At 47.4% G+C, this 19,680-nt stretch overlaps 1 long non-coding RNA gene across 1 annotated transcript; it reads left to right on the plus strand.

Annotated features, from left to right (window-relative positions):
- Positions 1-3,473: 3,473 nt before the first annotated feature.
- Positions 3,474-10,366, plus strand: LOC125087510 (uncharacterized). The gene is made up of 3 exons (XR_007123449.1): positions 3,474-3,519; positions 4,142-4,358; positions 8,940-10,366. It is a non-coding gene; the product is annotated as an uncharacterized LOC125087510 (long non-coding RNA).
- Positions 10,367-19,680: the final 9,314 nt, after the last annotated feature.

Raw genomic sequence — 19,680 nt, forward strand, 5'->3', positions numbered from 1 at the left:
ACTGCATGGTGAACAAACTTGCCTCCCCCACCTTCTGTCTAGCTTGGGGGAGAGGTTCAGTCCCCCTTCACCCTAGCTGGTGAGAGTGAGAGCGTGAGTGGTCTGAGCTGATCCACAGTGACAGATTTGATAGGTGGAGGCAGAGTCCAGGCTCGGTGATCTTGGGACTTCTTTCTGAGGCTTCACCATACTCTAGCCTGTGTGCCTAGCCTGGTGCCATCCATGTCTTCATTCATGTGTTACTCAGTGAACGTTTGCTGAGTGGGTGGTAAGTGCTGGGCACTGTGCTAGGAGCAAAACAATAACAAAACAAAGCTCACACTCTAATGAGGGGAGACAATAAATAGAGTAAAAAATGCATAGTGTGTCAGATGTCAGTCATGCCAACAATCAGAGGAGGGGAGGGGGGCTGTGGAGATGGGTCACGATTTGGTACAGGATAGCCTTTCCAAGCAAGAAACTCGGGAGCAAGGTGGAGCATGCCTGGCATATTCCAAAAATGGCAAGGAATTGCTGGTGGGAGTATAAAATGGTATAGCCACTTTGGAAAACAGTTTGGCAGTTTCTCGAAAAGTTGAACAGTTACCATTTGACCCAGCAGCTCCACTCCTGAGCATCTACTCAAGAGAAATGAGAACACACGTCCACATAAAGACTTTTACATGAAGGACCAGCGCAGCATTATTCTCAATAACCAAAAAGTGGAAACAAAACAAATGTCCAGGAACAGACGGATGAAGATACTATGGTATATCCATACAGCAGAGTATTTTTCAACCTTACAGAGGAATAAAAGCACTGATACATGTTACAATGTGGATGAGCCTTGAAAACACTATGTTACGTAAAAGAAGCCAGCCACAAATAAACCCCACAAATTGTATGACTCCATTTATATGAAATGTCCTGAATAGGCAAATCTACAGAGACAGAAAGTAGATTATTGGATGCCAAGGACTGGGGACAGGGGCAGTGACTGTTGATATGTCAGGGTTTGGTTTAGGGATGATGGAAATGTTCTGGAATTGGACAGTGGTGATTGCTGTACAATGTTATGAGTATACTAAAACCCACGGAATTGTTACACTTCAAAGGGTGGATTTTATGCTAGGTAAATTAGATATTAGTTTTTTTTAAAGAATTAAAAAAAAACCCAAGGAGACCAGTGCCTCTGAGAGAGCAAGGATGAAGCCTGGCACACAATAGTGTAGAAGCTGCTTAATATATATTTGTTAAGTCATGTAAAAGCGAGAATAGTTAAACTCTTCATGGCCTCTGCTCTGTTCACCATGGCGGGGAGACTTCTGGCTCCCCACGCAGTGAAAAGCAGTCCTGGCTAGTTCTGGTGTGTGGACAGTGAAGGTTCTCATGCAAATCCTTCTTGCGGGGAAGGACCAGTGACCTCTGGGGAGGAGCCACCCGAAGGGAGGAAGAGACAGGTGATTTAGAATGAACCGTTGCAAGCTCCATGTTCGGCTTCCCTGGGCTTGTCCTTCACTTTTCCTGTTTGAGGAGCCCGCACTGGGCTCTCTGAACCTCAGTGTTTCTGTCAGTGGGGCAGAAGGAAATTATCCCTCAGCCCTGGCCCAGGACTTAATGGAGGCAGAGGAAGCAGTGCCTTTGTGCGATGGGGAGGAGACTTCTGAGCCTCTGACGTGAAGCCTTGGGACCCAGGCCAGAGTCTGACCCCCAGATCCTGAAAGAAGTTGCCAGTGTGGCATCTGCGGGAGAAGACACAGTAAGGTGAAGGGACCTTCCCCAGCATGTCTCCAAGGGAGGAGTCCTGGGAAAGCTAAGTTTCCACCAGTGAGTTGGGGGAGTACGGAAGGTTTGGAAGACAGGCATTGTCTAGAAAAACACGTGGGAAGTCAGCATGGAGGGCCATGGGACGGGTCCTGAGGACAAGCTATACAGATGCCACAAGCCAGCCTGAGGCTCAGGCTCTGCCATGACCAGGGCCCAGCCTCTGTGTAAGGAAAGAAAAGGCGGGGGCGGGGGGTGATGCAGGGAAAACCAGGAACCACCATGCAGGGCGGAGCAGGGCAGGGGGTACCACGGACCAGAGTCTACTCCTGGGCCCTTGGGGAGGATGAAGAGTATAACCATTCTGGTAAATGCATTGGTTCCTTAAAACTTAGGACAACCTGATGGGGAGAGGGGGGTGTTCTCATTACTGTTTCACGGGTGAGGAAACACTCTATTCAGAGGGGAGCCACTTGCCCAAGGTGACCCAGCTAAGGGATTGTAGAGCTAGGAGGACATCAGTTCCCTCTGACCCCACAGTCGAAGCTCTTCCCACTCTTCCCCCTAGTAAACCAAGAAAGAACTGAAAACTGCCCTCAGTAGGGCACACAGGGAGCCACCTGGCCTTCCAGCCTTATCACAGGTCTTGGCTCCACTGATTCTCCCCTAGGTGGTGGCTGAAGAGAAGATGGGGCATGGTAGGGTGAGGAGGGTGTGGGGATGGTGTCATGACCCCCAGAGAAAAGCCGGATATGTCCCAGGCCCTTGTCCCAGCACTGTGGCCAGACAAGCGAGGAATTTCAGTTTGGGGGCTCCAAGGAGACCCTCTAAGGAACCAGATCCTTTTCTCCCCAGGTCTTTCAGCTACCTCTACCCTCCTGGACCTATCTTCCTCTCAGGGCTGCTTGCTCTGAGTAAGTTCACATCTTTTCCTGAGCTGGGGATGGTGCCCCCTTCGCTGCACAACCCCGGCACTTTGCCCCTGTGCTCTTAAAATGTCCTCCCATCTTCTCAGGTCACCTCTCCATGAAGTCTTCCTCATCTTCCGGCAACGTTCTCTTACGTGCATTAAACATCTCCCCTGGGGCGCCTGGGTGGCTCAGTGGGTTAAAGCCTCTGCCTTCAGCTCAGGTCACGATCTCAGGGTCCTGGGATCGAGGCCCGCATCGGGCTCTCTGCTCAGCAGGGAGCCTGCTTCCTCCTCTCTCTGCCTACTTGTGATCTCTCTCTCTCTCTCTCTCTGTCAAATAAATAAATAAAATCTTTAAAAAAACAAAAACAACAACAACAACAAAAAACATCTCCCCTGTGTCAGAAGCCCAAATATCTGGCCTGAGGAGCCATCACCAGCAGAGAGGGATATACCAGGACTGTGGGAGCCCAGGATTGGAGGAAGGAAAACTCAGGTAAGGCACGATGAAGTGAAGGATTTTTGGCCTAAGCCTTAGAAAATAATGAAATACTCAGAGGACATGAGAGAAGGGGCAGAAGGGCATTCTAGGCAGAAGGAATGAGGGGTTGCCCTATCTCGGAGGATGAACAGCCCAAAGCTGTTTATTCTCACCTCCCTGTAGACTTGCCACATTTTTTTTTTTTTTTTAAATTTTTGTGGGGTCGGGGGAGGAGCAAGATGATGGAGAAGTAGGAAACCTAAACTGAACTCCCAGGAGTTCAGCTAGAGAGTTATCAGACCATTCTGAACACCTACAAACTCAAAGGAAGATCGAAGAGAAGAGCAGCAATTCCAGGAACAGAAAAGCGACCACTTTCTGCAAGGTAGGACGTGCGGAGAAGATAGACTGCGGGGGGCAGGGCCGGCTCCTGGCGAGCAGTAGAGCAGCAGAGCACAAAACTGTTACTTTTAGAAGTCGGCTCCACTGAGGGGCCTCACTCCAGAGGCTAAGAAGGAGTGGAACCCTCACGGGGACAGTGTGGTCTCAGGAAGACCAGGGGTGTCTGAGTGGCAGAGCTCCCAGGTATCAGAGTGGGGAAGCCAGCTGCTAAGACGGAGCCAAGGAGGGGGCTTTCAGCTCGGGGTTACCTTAAACTGTGATCTGAGGCACAGTCAGACCACTGCTCTTTAAGCAGGGACCCCACAAGTGGCAGATCCAGGGAGACCCCCCCTTCCTTCTCTGGGTGATAAGGGAAGTCCGTGTTCTGAGGTGGCTGACTAATCCAGCAGGGGAATCCCAGTCCCATACCAGGCTTTCCCCAAGCCCCATTGGCCACAGCTGCGAGAGTGGCACAGATAGGGAAGTACAAGTGTGTAAGATACCCCCTTTGTTTGTGCTCGAGGCTCAGACCTTGAGAGATTATGCTCTCCTGGGCCCGCTAGCATAAAATAAATCTCTGATCCTCCAAGGTCTCTGAGTGCCGCTTGGTTTTTTTTTTTTGCCAGGATCCAGTCTGCAGTCCGTAACATTTGTTCCCTGACCAGGAAACCCAACCACACTGGCCTACTGTTGCCACCAGTTTGGGGGCAACAGCAGCGCAGTGAGGGAACAAGGGTCATAACAAAGAAGGCGCACCCTGCCTAATCTTTGGCAGTCTCCCACCCGCTTGCCTGGGAGCAACCCAGCTCCGCTGTTTCCACCAGACTCAAGGAGATTTGGCAGGTGAGGACCTGGTTCTGATGTCGGATTCCCATCAGGCCTGGGGCCCCAGGACCAGTCAGACCCACCTGTCAGGGTGGAAGCGGGAGCTTGACCACCTCCCAGAGACCTCCAAGGTCTCACAGAAAACCCCCAAAAGGGGGATCAGAAAGGAATTTCCAAAAGGAATTCCACAGGTAGGGCCTCCCAAGGGGGGAGGAACTATAATAACTTCGGTATGAATGAATGTGCAGTTTGACCTGGCGATTCTGTGGCTCCACTGTATTGAGACTATGGAGTCTGAGTGGGTCCCAACCTGTTTCCGTGGTGACCTCATAGGTTCTAGGGAGAGCCCTTTGGGGCGCCAGTCCAGGGTTTATACAGACTCGCTACGGCTAAGAGGCACCCAAGTCTCCTCTGGGAGGGCAGACAGGCGGGCATCTGATTGTTCTCTCCTCTGGAGGGGCAACCACCCTTTATCTGTCTCTGTGCCACCACACAGGGGAGCATCACTATGGGATCAAGGCAGAGTAAACCTACAGTCCTAGATTGTATGATCAAAATTTCAGAAAGGAGTTTTCAAAAGACTATGGAGTTAAGATGCATCCTGGCAAATTGAGAACTCTGTGAGTTAGAATGGCCCACCTTTAATGTCGGATGGCCTTCAGAAGGGACACTGGATGTCCCAACAGTTAGTCTGGTGTGACAAGTTGTAACAGGGGAGCCAGGACACCCGGACCACTTTCTGCACATTAACTCCTGGCTAGGAATTGCCCAGACCCTCCCCCCGGGTGCGATTTGCTTGCAATAGGCAGGGACAGGCTAGGGTCTTAACCGCCTCATCGAAGCAGCCCAAAAAGACCAACAGAAGCCCCAGCCCCCACAGATCTTAGCTGGAGATCCCAAGGATAAACCGATCCTGGCCCCTCCGTATGCACCCCCAGGGCCATCTACACCTGGCCCCCTCCAGTTCCAGACACTCCGTCTCCCCAGCACCCCAGGCCCAGAGGATCTGCTTTCTCTGGGACCAGCAGCCAGGATGCGCCCCAGGCCAGGCCAAATGCCCTGCAGATGCTGGTACAAGAGAAGCAAGAACCCGAGAGGCACAATAAAGACAGAACAGTCCAGCCTGGCCGTTCCATGATGTATTGTCAAATTTTCTCCACCACCGACCCCCTCAACTGAACACATGAGCCCACCTGTTCATTCTGGGAAAGAGTTTTCAGAGTTGCCCTATTGGCAGGTCTATAAGGTGGAGAGGCTCCAACCATCTAAAGGAGGGAACCCAGAACCCCCTTGGCCGGGGATCAATGTCCCTACTGTAAAGAAGAGGGGCATTAAAAAATAATAAGTATGTTGCAACTGGGAAAAGTCTCAAAAGCTCTGCAGCTACAAGGAAAAGCCCCCAAAAGGGGACCTATAGGCCTTGCAGAAATAGACTCAGACTGAGGGGGACTAGGCTGTCTTCTTCTTGGCCCCCATGAGCCCACGATCAGAATAAAAATAGGAGGCCAACCACTGACTTTCATGGTTCCTACTGGAGCCAAGCACTCTGTTGTCACCTCCCCAGTGGCTCTTTTTCAGCAAAGAGGACTGCAACCATCCTTGGGGCTACTGGGACACAGACAATACAACAGCACTTCCGCCAGGCTCACCAGTGTAAACTCAGGCGCCACAAGGTCCAATATGAATTCCTCTATCTACCTGATTGCCCCATCCCCCTCCTGGGCCGAGATATAATCTCTTCAGGTTGGGGCTCAGATACACTTTGAGCCCACCGGGCACACCAGCCTCCAATTAAACCCAGGGCAAAAGGAGACGGGGGTCTCTGGTACTAGCAATTACCACACCAAGAAATAATGGAGAGAATTCTGCACCCAGGCCCAGCCAAATGGCCTGCCAGAGTTCAGGTTCACCTACAGTATGGGCTAAAGACAACCCAACCACCTGGAGTAGCCCAGAATCAGGCCCCTATCACTGTTAAACTGACCCCGGGAGCCCAACCCCAGAGGCAAAGGCAATACCCCCTCAGACAAAAAGCTAAGATTGGCATTCAGGAACATCTGGCCAAACTTACAGAAGCAGGTATCCTAATCGAGTGCCATTCGGCCTGAAATACCCGACTCCTGCCAGTTAAGAAGCCAGGATGGGGGATATCAACCAGTCTAAGACCTGCGGACCATCAACAAGCGTAGTTGTCTCCCTATACTCGGTGGCCCCAAATCCATGCACCCACCTCCAGTATGTGGACAATCTCCTCGCCAGTGACACACAAGAAGACTGCATGAAAGGCACAAGGCCCTCCCACAGCTCCTGTCAGACCCGGGGTACCATGTCTCATGGAAGAAGGCACAAATCCGCCAACAAAGGTCTGTTATCTTGGTTTCCTCCCTACCCAAGGGAAAACAGAACGAGGGCCAGAGGGGAAAAAAGTCATCTCCTTGCCACAGCCCCAGACAAAAAGGGGCCTATGAGAATTCCTGGGGGCTACAGGATTCTCCTGCATCTGGATTCCTGGGTTCTTTGCGCCATAGCAAGACCCCTCTGTAATCTCTTGGGGGACTAAATCGAGAACCCCTGCCTGGACTGAAACAGCAGAAGCCGCCTGCATAGAGAGAGAGGCTGCCCTGAGGCAGGCTCCAGCCCCGGGCCTACCAAAGATTAAAAAACCCGGCAATCTCTTGTACATGAAAATAATAGTGCCCGGGTACTCACCCAGACTGTTGGGCCCTGACAATGGCCAGTTACATATCTGTCAAAGAGACTGGACTCCATGGCAGCGGGATGGCCACCGCCTCAGGGCGCCAGAAGCCGCAGTCCTACTCAGTAAGGAGGCAGACAAGCTCAACCTGGAGCAAGAACTTAACATCAAGGTCCCTCATGCAGTTACGACCGTCAAGAACACACAGGGGCACTGCTTCCTTTCCAGCTCTCAACTAGCACAATACCAAGGGCTCCTCTGCAAAAAATCCTTGGGTCACCCTTAAAACAGTAAGGACATTAAACCCAGCAACCTTTCTCCCCAAGGAAGAGGGGGAACCAGACCATAACTGCTCCAAAGTAACCGGTAAAGGCTACACGAGCCGTCCAAACTTATGGGATCTAGCCATAAAAAATTCCAGAGCTCACACCGTTCAGAGACGGCAGCAGTTACCTACAAGAAGGTGCCCAAAAAGCGGGTCCTAGGACTGAAGTCCTAGAAGGTAAGGCATTACCAGATGGATGGTCAGCACAAGGGTCTGATCTATACACCTTCTTCCGAGCCCTCACCCTCAGTGAAGGCAAGCCCGTCAACATCCGGTGACTCTCGGTACACCTTTGCTACTGGGCCTCTACAGGGGGCCAGCTGCAAGGAGAGGGGCTCCTGACTGCCACAGAAAAGGCTGTCAAAAACAAAGAAGAGTTACTGAAACTCCTCGAAGCTGTCTGACTTCCAAAGGAAACAGCCATCCCGCACGGTAAGGGACACCAAAAAGGAGACAACTGCATAGCGCAGGCAAATCGTTTGGCAGATGAGGCTGCCAAGACCACAGCCAGTAAGGACACTGCAGAGCCCCTTCCCTCACCATGGCCCCGAGCCCCGGAAGAAGTCCCTCCGCCCAGTTGCACTAAAGAGAAAAAAATGGGCCACGGCTAAGGGGGCCACCCTGACTAAAAAGAGATGGTGGGTAATACCAGACAGGTGCATTTTCATCCCAACAACAGGAGGGCATCTAGTCAAGCTCACCCACCTGGAAAAAAACACATTAGAGGCCCTCCTCCAGAAGCACTGCACATCTGCCAGCTGCCAGCCCTGGACCCAGCAACCAGGGAGCAAGGCACAACCTGTGCTAAATGTCATGCTCGGCCTGCACTGCGGCCCCCGCCAGGTGTCCAGAGGATGGGAGTAACCCCTTTCAAAAATCTAGAAAGAAATTCACAGACGTCCAGCCAAGCAGGGGGTTCAGATGGCTCCTAGTAATGAAGTGCCTATTCTCTGGATGGGTCAAGGCCTTCCCAAACAGGACACAGCAAAGCCGGAAAGTAGCCAAAGTTGTCTTGGGGGAGCTCGTGCCCCGGTTTGGCCTGCCATTAACAATCCATAGTAACGATGGGCCCGCATTTGTAGCGGACATTGTACAGGACTTAACCAAGTTTCTCAACATTACCTGGAGGCTCCACACCACCTACTGGCCCCAAAGCTCAGGGAAAGTAAAGCAGATGAATCGCACCCTCAAGGGAACCTTAGCAAAGCTTTGTCAGGAGACTAACCTCCCATGACTGGATCTGCTACCCCTGGCCCTCCGTGCCCGTTGCACAGCTGGGATGCTAGGTTACTCCCCTTCCAAATCAGTGTATGGATGGCCTCCCCTGTGCCTGGGGATACTTCCAGGAAACCTACATCAAACTGGGGATAAAAAAAATAAAAAAACAACTTCAGGACCTGGGGGCCACCCTAAATAAATCACAAAGGTACCATTGAGAGGGCCTCAATCTCCTTAGGGTCCCAGATGTACTATTTTCAGGCAGGAGACTCAGTCTGGGTCAAAAATTGGAAAAGGAACTCCCTCAAACCACAGTGGACAGGGCCTCACTCTGTTGTTCTAACACCCTACTGCCCTTAAGGTCTCGGCTGTCACCCCATGGGTCCACCACTCCAGAGTAAAAAAGCCCATCACCCGGATGAGAAGCCACAACAGTGGAAAGTCCAGCCAAACCTGGCAGACCTGCTCTGGCTTCGCCTCCAATGAGAACCCACTGACTGATGACACCTGCCCGCCATCATCCCTACTTCTCACTGGCACGATATTCCTCATCCTAGGGGTCGGACTCTACACTGTTGCCCCCTTCTGACTGGACTTTCCCCCAGAGACTTGCTATTGTTATTGTTTACCGGATGACCCTAGGCTGTTTTACTGCCCTTACTTGTCCACAGGTTTTATCTGCTGTTGGGCTAGCCATAATGGCTCCCTCTAACTAAGGCATGGGCCCCACTTTTATTGGCCCTCTGCTCTCTACTCCTATGGGCATTTCACTATGGTTTTCCCAACCCCAGTCAGTCCTGGTCTTCTGCTCTCTGGTGTGTTGTTCCTCCTCACTGCCTTTAGCTTACCCAACATGGCAATGGGGGGCAAACACCCCCCCACAATCAATCATGCATGCCTGTCAGTCTCTTACCCGATCTTTCAGTCCTCCCCGGGAGCAATGCTCCACTTATACAAAAACCTCCTAGCTGTCCTAACATACCCCCATAGCCCTTCCCCTTCTTATAAGCCTGTTGGCCATGTCAGGAGCTGCCCTAACGCCATTGGCATGAAAATGTCACAGGTTCAGTACCAGGGACTAACTCAACAACTCACGGCCCTGACCCTGCAGCACTAACCTGATTCGCCAGCTTCAGTGTCCTCCAAAACAGACGTGGACTTGACTGACTCATAGCTGCACAAGGAGGACTCTGCCTCTTCTTACAGGAAAAATTTGTTTCTGTGCTCATGAGTCGAGGGTAGTCCAAGAAACTCTAACCCAATTGCAGGAATGAGTAATTTGCTGGTGGGAGGCACTCCAGCAGGCGACTTCATGAGATTCCCTCTCACAACAGTTCCCTTGGTTTGCCCCCCTCATTGGCCCCCTCCTATGATCCTCCTCACAGTAGCATTTGGTCCTTGTACTTTTAATGCTCTTACCAGGTTTATCACTGCTCATATTGCCAAGGTCAGACTCCAGTAGCTCCTCACTCACTATTGTGCTGTAAATAATAAAAATGATGCCCTCTAAACCAGGTATTTAAAGGGGCATCAAAGGGGGAATGACAAGAAAAATCTGTGTTCCGAGGTGGCTGACCAATCCAGCAGGGGAATCCCAGTCCTGGCCCCAGGGCCATTCCAGGCTTTCCCGCTAGCCCCACCAGCCACAGCTACAAGAGTGGCACAGATACGAGAGTACAAGTGTATAAGATACCGCCTTTGTTTGTGCTTGGAGCTCAGATCTTGAGAGATTACTCTCTTCTGGGCCCACTGGCATGAAATAAATCTCCAATCCTCCAAGGTCTCCGAGTGCCACTTGGGTTTTTTGGCCAGGATCCAGTTCACGTTCTGTAACACCGGAGGAGTGGTGCAGGAGCACGGTGCAGGAATCTGCTGGATTTGGAGAGTCCAATCGGGGCCATGGGCCAGAGACAGAAACGGTTGGTCACAGGCCAGGTGAGCACGGAGTGCGACCAGAGACCAGGAAGACAGGAGGAATTGACTGCTTTTCTCTGAGAGTGCACTGAAGAGTAGGGGCCCGAGCTCTCAGCTCCTACAGGGCTGGAGATTGGGAGGCCACCATCTTCATTTCCATCCTCCAAAGCTGTATGGAAAGCTTTCAGGGAACAACACTGCCAAAAGCAAACCCAAGCAGATTACTTAGCTTGGCTCCTGACAAGGGTGGTGCAGTTCCACCTTGGGCAGACATGTGAGAATCAATACAACAGGTCCGTCCCCCAAAAGATCACCAAGATCATCTGGCCAAGACCAAGTCCACCAATCAATGAGAAATGTGGAACTCTAGAGCTAGGGGAAAGCAACAAATAGAATTCATGGCTCTTTCTCCATGATTCTCTAGTCTTTAAGAGCTAAATATTTTAAATTTTTTAAATTCTATTTTAAAAAAAATTTTCTTCTTTCCTATTTTAACCTTTTTAAACTATTTTATCTTATCAATACCTTCTTAAGAATCTTTTTAAATTTTCCTTGTTATATTCTATCCCTTCACTGTATTCAACCTTATTTTTTGTATACATGTAAGTTTTTCTTTCTTTAAAATTTTGGGATACAGTTTCTTCTAACAGGTCAAAATATACCACAAATCTAGCATATTGCTTTGTTCTAGTCTCTGGCCTGATCACATTCTCTTTTTTTTTCCCCTTTTCAACCAACTTTTTATCAATTCCTTTTACCTTTTAAATTTTCAACTTTACAATCATATTCCATCCCTTCATCAGGTTTACCCTTTTTTTCTATGTATTTTAGGTTTTTCTTTAAAATTTAGGGAGGCAGTTTCTTCTAACAGAGCAAAATATACCCAAAATCAAGCGTTTGGCCATGTATGTATATATGTATGTAAGTATGTATGTATGTATACACACACACACACACACACACACACACACCAGATATGTAATTTTTTTTTCATTTCCTTTCTTCTCTTCCTAGTTCTGGGTCTCTTCTGATTTGGTTAGAATATATTTTTCTAGGGTCATTGCTACCCTTTTAGTATTTTGTTCTCTCATTCATCTATTCTTATCTAGATAAAATGACAAGGTGGAAAAAAACCTCAAAAAAAAAAAAAAAGAATAAGAGGCAGTACTGATGGCTAGGGACCTAATTAATATGGACATTAGTAAGATGTCAGAACTGGAGTTCAGAATGACGATTATCAAGATGCTAGCTGGGCTTGAAAAAAGCATAGAAGATACTAGAGAATCCCTTTCTGGAGAAATAAAAGAACTAAAATCTAGCCAAGTTAAAATAAAAAACTATTAATGAGGTACAATTAAAAAAAATGGAGGCTCTTTCTGCTAGGATAAATGAGGCAGCAGAGAGAATTAGTGATATAGAAGACCAAATGATGGAGAATATCTTAAAGAATAGCCACACTATTTTCCAAAGTGGTTGCACCAACTTGCATTCCCACCAACAGTGTAAGAGAGTTCCCCTTTCTCCACATCCTCTCCAATACTTGTTGTTTACTTTCTTGTTGATTTGGCCATTCTAACTCGTGCAAGGTGGACTGGGTATTTACCCCAAAGATACAGATGTAGTGAAAAGAAGGGCCATCTGTACCCCAATGTTCATAGCAGCAATGGCTACAGTTGCCAAACTTTTGGGAAGAACCAAGATGCCCTTCAACAGACGAATGGATAAAGAAGATAAGGTCCATATATACAATGGAGTATTATGCCTCCATCAGAAAGGATGAATACCCAACTTTTGTATTAACATGGACAGAACTGGAAGAGATTATGCTGAGTGAAGTAAATCAAGCAGAGAGAGTCAATTATCATATGGTTTCACTTACTGGTGGAGCATAAGGAAAAACACGGAGGACACTGGGAGAAGGAGAGGAGAAGTGAGTTGGGGGAAATCGGAGGGGGAGACAAACCAAGAGAGACTATGGACTCTGAGAAACAAACTGAGGGTTTTGGAGAGGAGGGGGATGGAGGGTTGGATGAGCCTGGTGGTAGGGATTAAGGAGGGCATGTTTGCATGGACCACTGGGTGTGGTGCATAAACAATGAATTTTGGAACACTGAAAAAAAAATAAATTTTAAAAAATGAAGAAGAGAGAAAGAGAGGTAAACAACTACTGGACCACAAGGGGAGAATTCGAGAGATAAGTGATACCATAAGACAAAACAATATTAGAACAATTGGGATCCCAGAAGAAGAGGGAGAGGGCCAGAAGGTATATTGGAGCAAATTATAGCAGAGAACTTCCCTAATTTTGTGACAGGAACAAGCATCAAAATACAGAAGACACAGAGAACCCCCCTCAAAATCAATAAAAATAGGTCCATACCCTGTCATCTAATAGTAAATCTTACAAGTCTAAGTGACAAAGAGAAACAAAGTCTGTAACATACATGGGTGGAAATATTAGACTGGCAGCAGAACTATCCACAGAGACCTGGCAGGCCAGAAAGGAGTGGCATGATATATTCAGAGCACTAAACGAGAAAAATATGCAGCCAAGAATACCATATCCAGCTAAGCTGTCACTGAAAATAGAAGGAGACATAAAAAGCTTCCAGGACAAACAAAAACTAAAAGAATTTGCAAATACCAAAGCCCTACAGGAAACATTGAAAGGGGTCCTCCAAGCAAAGACAGAACCTAAAAGTAACAGACCAGAAAGGAGCAGAGACAATATACAATAACAGTCACCTTATAGACAACACAATGGCTCTAAATTCATACCTTTTGATAGTTACCCTGATGTAAATGGGATAAATACCCCTGATCAAAAGACACAGGGTATTGGAATGGATAAAAAACAAAATCAACAACAACAACAAAACAAGACCCATTGATATGCTGTCTGCAAGAAAGTCATTTTAGACTCAAAGACACCTCCAGATTTAAAGTGAGGGTGTGGAAAACCATTTACCATGCTAATGAACATCAAAAGAAAGCTGGAGTGGCAATTCTTAGATAAATTAGCTTTTAAGCCAAAGACTATAATAAGAGACGAGGAAGGACACTAAAAGGTCTGTCCAACAAGAAGACCTAAGAACTTTAAATATCTATGCCCCTAACATTGGAGCAGCCAATTATATGAACCAATTAATAACCATATCAAAGAAATACATTGACAATAATACAATAATAGTAGTGGACTTTAACACACCCCCCCCTGAAATGGATAGATCATCTAAGCAAGAGATAAACAAGGAAATAAGGGCTTTAAATGACACACTGGACCAGATAGACATCACAGATTTTTCAGAACATTCCATCCCAAAGCAACAGAATACACATTCTTCTCTAGTGCACATGGAACATTCTACAGAAGAGACCACATCCTGGATCACAAATCAGGTCTCAACTGGTACCAAAGATTGGGATCATTCCCTGGATGTTTTCAGACAACAATGCTCTGAAGCTAGGACTCAATCACAAGAGGAAATGCAGAAAGAACTCATATACATGAAGGCTAATGAGGTTCCTACTAAAGAATGAGTGGGTCAATCAGGAAATTAAAGAAGAATTGAAAAAATTTCTGGAAACAAATGAAAATGAAAACACAACTGTTCAAAATCTTTGGGACACAGCAAAGATGGATCTGAGAGGAAAGTATACATGATTACAAGTCTTTTAAAGGAACAAGAAAGGTCTCAAGTATACAACCCAACCCTACACCTAAAGGAGCTAGAGAAAGAACAGCAGGAGAAAGCCTAATCCAGCAGGAGAAGAGAAATAATGAAGATCAGAGCAGAAACCAATAAAATAGAAGGTAAAAGAACCATAGAACAGATCAACAAAACTAGGAGCTCATTCTTTGAAAGAATTAATAAGCCTCATAAACCAAAAGAAAAGAGAAAGGACCCAAATTAATAAAATCATGAATAAAAGAGAATAGATCACAACCAACACCAAAGAAATACAAAAAATTGTAAGAACATATTATGAGTTACTATACACCAATAAATTTGACAATCTGGAAGAAATGGATGCATTCCTAGAAACATATACACTACCAAAACTGAACCAGGATGAAATAAACCTGAACAGACCCATAACCAGTAAGGAGATTGAAGCAGTCATCAGAAATCTCCCAAAAAACAAGAGCCCAGGGCCAGATGGCTTCCCAGGGGAAGTCTACCACACATTTAAAGAAGAATTAATACCTATTCTCCTGAAACTATTCCAAAAAATAGAAATGGAAGGAAAACTTCCAAAAACTTTTTAGGAGGGCAGCATCCCCTTCATCCCAAAACCAAACAAAGAACCCATCAAAAAGAATTATAGACCAATATCCCTGATGAACACAGATGCAAAAATTCTCAACAAAAAGGATCCAACAGTACCTTAAAAGGATTATTCACCACGACCAAATGGGGTTTATTCCTGGGCTGCAAGGTTGGTTCAACATCCACAAATCAATCAATGTGATACAATACATTAATAAAAGAAAGAACAAGAACACTATGATACTCTCAGATGTCAAAAAAACATTTGATAAAGTACAGCTTCCTTTCTTGATCAAAACTCTTCAAAGTGTAGGGATAGAGGGTACCAACCTCAATATCATCAAAGCCACCTGTGAAAAACCCACAGCAAATATCACTGTGAATGGGGAAAAACTGAGAGCTTTTCCCCTAAGGTCAGGAACATGGCAGGGCTGTCCACTCTCACTGCTGCTATTCAACATAGTACTAGCAGTCCTAGCCTCAGCAATCCGACAAGAAAAAGAAAGAAAAGGCATCCAAATTGGCAAAGAAGGAGTCAAACTCTCACTCTTTGCAGATGATATGATACTATATGTGGAAAACCCAAGAGACTCTGCTCCAAAACTGCTAGAACTTACACAGGAATTCAGGAAAGTGTCAGGATATAAAATCAATGCACAGAAATCAGCTGCATTTCTATACACCAACACCAAGTCTGAAGAAAGAGAAATTAAGGAGTCGATCCAATTTACAACTGCACCCAAAACCATAAGATACCTACAAACAAACCTCACCAAAGAGGTAAAGAATCTGTATCAGAAAACTATAGAATACTCATGAAAGAAATTGAGGAAGACACAAAGAAATGGAAAAACATTCCAAGCTCATGGATTGGAAGAACAAAATTGTGAAAATGTCTATGCTACCTCGAGCAATATACATGTCTAACGCAATCCCTATCAAAATACCATCAACTTTTTTCAAAGAAATGGAACAAATAATCCTAAAATTTATATGGAACCAGAAAAGAACCCGAATAGTTGGAGGAATGTTGAAAAAGAAATCCAAAGTTGGCGGCATTCCAATTCCAGACTTTAAGCTCTATTACAAAGCTGTAATCATTAAGACAGTATGGTACTGGCATGAAAACAGACACCTAGATCAATGCACAGATTAGGGAGCCCAGAAATGGACCCTCAACTCTATGGTCAACTAATCTTCAATAAAGCCGGAAACAATGTCCAGTGGGGAAAAGACAGTCTCTTCAGCAAATGGTGTTGGGCAAAATGGACAGCCACATGCAGAAGAATGAAACTGGACCATTTCCTTATACCACACACAAAAATAGACTCAAAATGGAACAAAGACCTCAGTGTGAGACAGGAGTCCATCAAAATCCTTGAGAACAAAGGCAACAACTTCTTTTTAGGAACATTGTCAAAGGCATGGGAAGCAAGGGCAAATATGAACTATTGGGAATTCATCAAGATCAAAAGCTTTTGCACAGCAAAGGAAATGTCAACAAAACCAAACGGCAACTGACAGAATGGGAGAAGATATTCACAAATGACATATCAGATAAAGGGCTAGTATCCAAAAATCTATAAAGAACTTATCAAACTCAACACCCAAACAGCAAATAATCCAATCAAGAAAGAGGCAGAAGACATGAACAGACATGTCTGCAACGAAGACAGATAACCAACAGACACATGAAAAAGTGCTCCACATCACTCAGCATCAGAAATAGAAATGAAAACCACAATGAGATACCACCTCACACCAGTCAGAATGGCTAAAATTAACAAGTCAGGAAATGACAGATGTTGGCAAGGATGTGGAGAAAGGGGAAACCTCCCACGATGTTGGTGGGAATCCAAGCTGGTGCAGCCACTCTGGAAAACAGCATGGAGGTTCCTCAAAAAGTTGAAAATAGAGCTCTGCTATGACCCAGTATTTGCACTACTGGGTATTTACCCTAAAGATACAAATGTAGTGATCTGAAGGGGCACGTGCACCTGAATGTTTATAGCAGCAATGTCCACAACAGCCAAACTATGGAAAGAACCTAGATGTCCACCCACAGATGAGTAGATAAAGAAGATGTGGTACATATATACAATGGAATACTATGCAGCCATCAAAAGAAATGAAATCTTGCCATTTGCAACAACGTGGATGGAACAAGAGAGTATTCTGCTGAGTGAAATAAGCCAATCAGAGAAAGACAATTATCATATGATCTCCCTGATATGAGGAATTTGAGTGCCAGTGCCGGGAGTTGTGGAGGGCAGGGAGGGAAAAATGAAACAAGATGGGACCAGGGAAGGAGACAAACCTTAAAAGACTCTTAATCTCAGGAAACAAACTGTGGGTTGCTGGGGTATGGGGTGGGGAGGGATAGGGTGATTGGGTGATGGACATTGGGGACAGTATGTGCTATGGTGAGTATTGTGACTTGTGTAAGACTGATGATTTACAGACCTGTACCCCTGAAACAATACATTATATGTTAATTAAAAAAACTTATTTTGGGGTACCTCAGTGGCTCAGTTGGTTAAGCGTCTGCCTTGGGATCAGGTCATGACCACAGGGTCCTGGGACTGAGTCCTGCATCAGACTCCTCACTGAGCTTCTCCCTCTGCCTCTCTGCACCTGCTTGTGCTCTCTCACTCTCAAATAAATAAAATCTTAGAAATAAATAAATAAAAGATTTTATTTTTAAGTAGTCTCTACACCCAAGAAGGGGCTCACACTTACAACTCTGAGATCAAGAATCACACACTCCACCCACTGAGCCAGCGAGGTGACCCCTGCCAAGTTCTACCCTATGCCTGCCTACAGACAAGCTGAAGGAGGGGATCAGACCATGCTTCCTTGGGAGAGCAAGCAGCTCCAGGGGAAGGTCCAATGAGACAAATGGGGACCACCTTCCCTGTCCCATCTTGTTTCAGTTTTCCCTCCCTACCCTCCATGACTCCCCACCTTGGCACTCAAATTCCTCATATCAGGTCCCTCCTCCTGGGTCAGGTTGTTTTGTGAACCTAAACGATAACCATTCCCCACCCTCTCTGTGTGGCAATCAGGGAGCCACATTTCCTCTTGCCCTTTGCAGACGAAGTGGACTTAAGTCTTTTTTTTTTTTTAAAGAGATGAGGGTCAAGGGGTCAAAGCCACAGAGCGAGACGTGCAGCTGGAATTTGAACTCAGGGCTCTGGCTGCACAAGGGCCATGGTCATTTGCTTCCCTCAGTGTCATTGCCTGGCAGCAGGATCTAGCCAGAAATTAGAATGGCGGTACAGGAAGGAAGCGTGGATCCCCCAGAGGCAACAGCCAGGCAGGTTGGGAACCCTTGATCTGAAACAGGCCTAAGGCAGGAGGGGCAGGGACTGTGGGCTGCAGAAGCCAGAGCCCCAGATTCCAGGCCTGGACAACTCCAGATCCCCATCTAGTGGTAAGAGGTTGCCACTGCCTCATGGCCCAGGAGGCTCACAGACCCCTCAGATATAGTCAGGTCACCAGCAAACCATCCTCCAGCAAGAAACACCCCTTCCCTGGGCCTGGTTCTGCAGGAGACAGAGGAGGCCCCATTGAGGGGCATGTGTACTGGCGTTCATGGCCCTCAGGATTTCTCTGCAGCAGCAGTCACCTGTGAAGGCTCAGTCCTCAACCACAGACACCCCAACATACAGGCCCTGAAGTCTAGGCCACATTCCTTCCCCAGGCTCAGCGACTTGACAACCTGTCGCCCCAGGAGGCCAGGTCTCATTGGCCTGTGCTGACCTCCAGTGCAGGAGGGGTCACCTAATTCTGGTGGGCTGACCCCTGGGTGCTGCCCAGGACAGAGGGGAATTGGCACTGTCTCTAGATGGCCCCTAGGACCCCATCCCCAGGAGCCCCTAGGCGCCTCCTCAGGAGGGGAGCAGAGCAGCAGCATTCACTTTCCAAATAGCATCTCAGTCAAAACCCCCACGAGCTAGGTCCTGTTATCTTCCTGCAGAGGAAGCAAAGGGGGGGGGGGGTGGTAAAATGATGAGCCCAGGTCACCCATTCATTGAATACCAGCTATAAAACATTGTGTATTGTGTACAGGCACCTTACCCAGAAAGGAGAAGGTCGAGGGGAAGCTTCCTGGAGAAGGGTGCAGTGGGCCAAGTTTTGAAGGAAGACAGGAAAAGATTCCAGGCAGAGGGAAGAATGTGTGAGTGTGAGAAAGACACAAGGCAAGATGGGCAAGGTTAACCTAGACCTGGGTAGGAGGGCAGTGAGGGTAGAGCCCTGCGGTGGGGGTGGGGAATAGGGGGGCACGGTGGGGTTCATAGGCAGAACTCACTGCCAGGTTGAGCATTCTGGATTCCAAGATCATGGGAAACCCACCTTCCTTCCTTTCTTTCTGTCCCTTTCTTTTTCTCTCTTTCTTTCCCTTCCTTCCTTCCTCTCTTCCTTCTCTCTCTCTCTCTCTCCTTCCCTCTCTCTCCTCCTTTCCTTCCTTACTTTCTTTTCTTTCTGATTTATTTGTGAGAAGGACTGAGCAAGAGAGACAGCACAGAAGAGGACAGAGGCAGAGGGAGAAGCAGACTCCCTGCAAAGCAGGGAGCCCGATGTGGGGCTCGATCCCAGGACCCTGAGATCATGACCTGAGCTGAAAGCAGATGCTTAACTAACTGAGCCACCCAGGTGCCTCCCTGGGCAGCCTTTAAATAGGGCAGTGACCCCGTCTCGTCCATGTTTCAGGAAGGTCCTGGCTGGCAGAAACTGTGGGCAGGCAGGCCTGCTGTGACTCTTAGGGCTCTGGGTGGAGAGGCTCACCTGGAGTTGGAGGTGGCAGGTAAGGTTGTTACTCAAGGCAGAGGCTCAGCAGCAGCAAAGACCCAAAGGCCAGAGGGCCCCAGAGCCTCTCAGAAACAGAACATCACCCAGGATGGCTGGAGAGAAGGG

The sequence above is a fragment of the Lutra lutra genome, chromosome 16, assembly GCF_902655055.1.
Source record: "Lutra lutra chromosome 16, mLutLut1.2, whole genome shotgun sequence".
NCBI classification, from domain to species: Eukaryota; Metazoa; Chordata; class Mammalia; order Carnivora; family Mustelidae; genus Lutra; species Lutra lutra.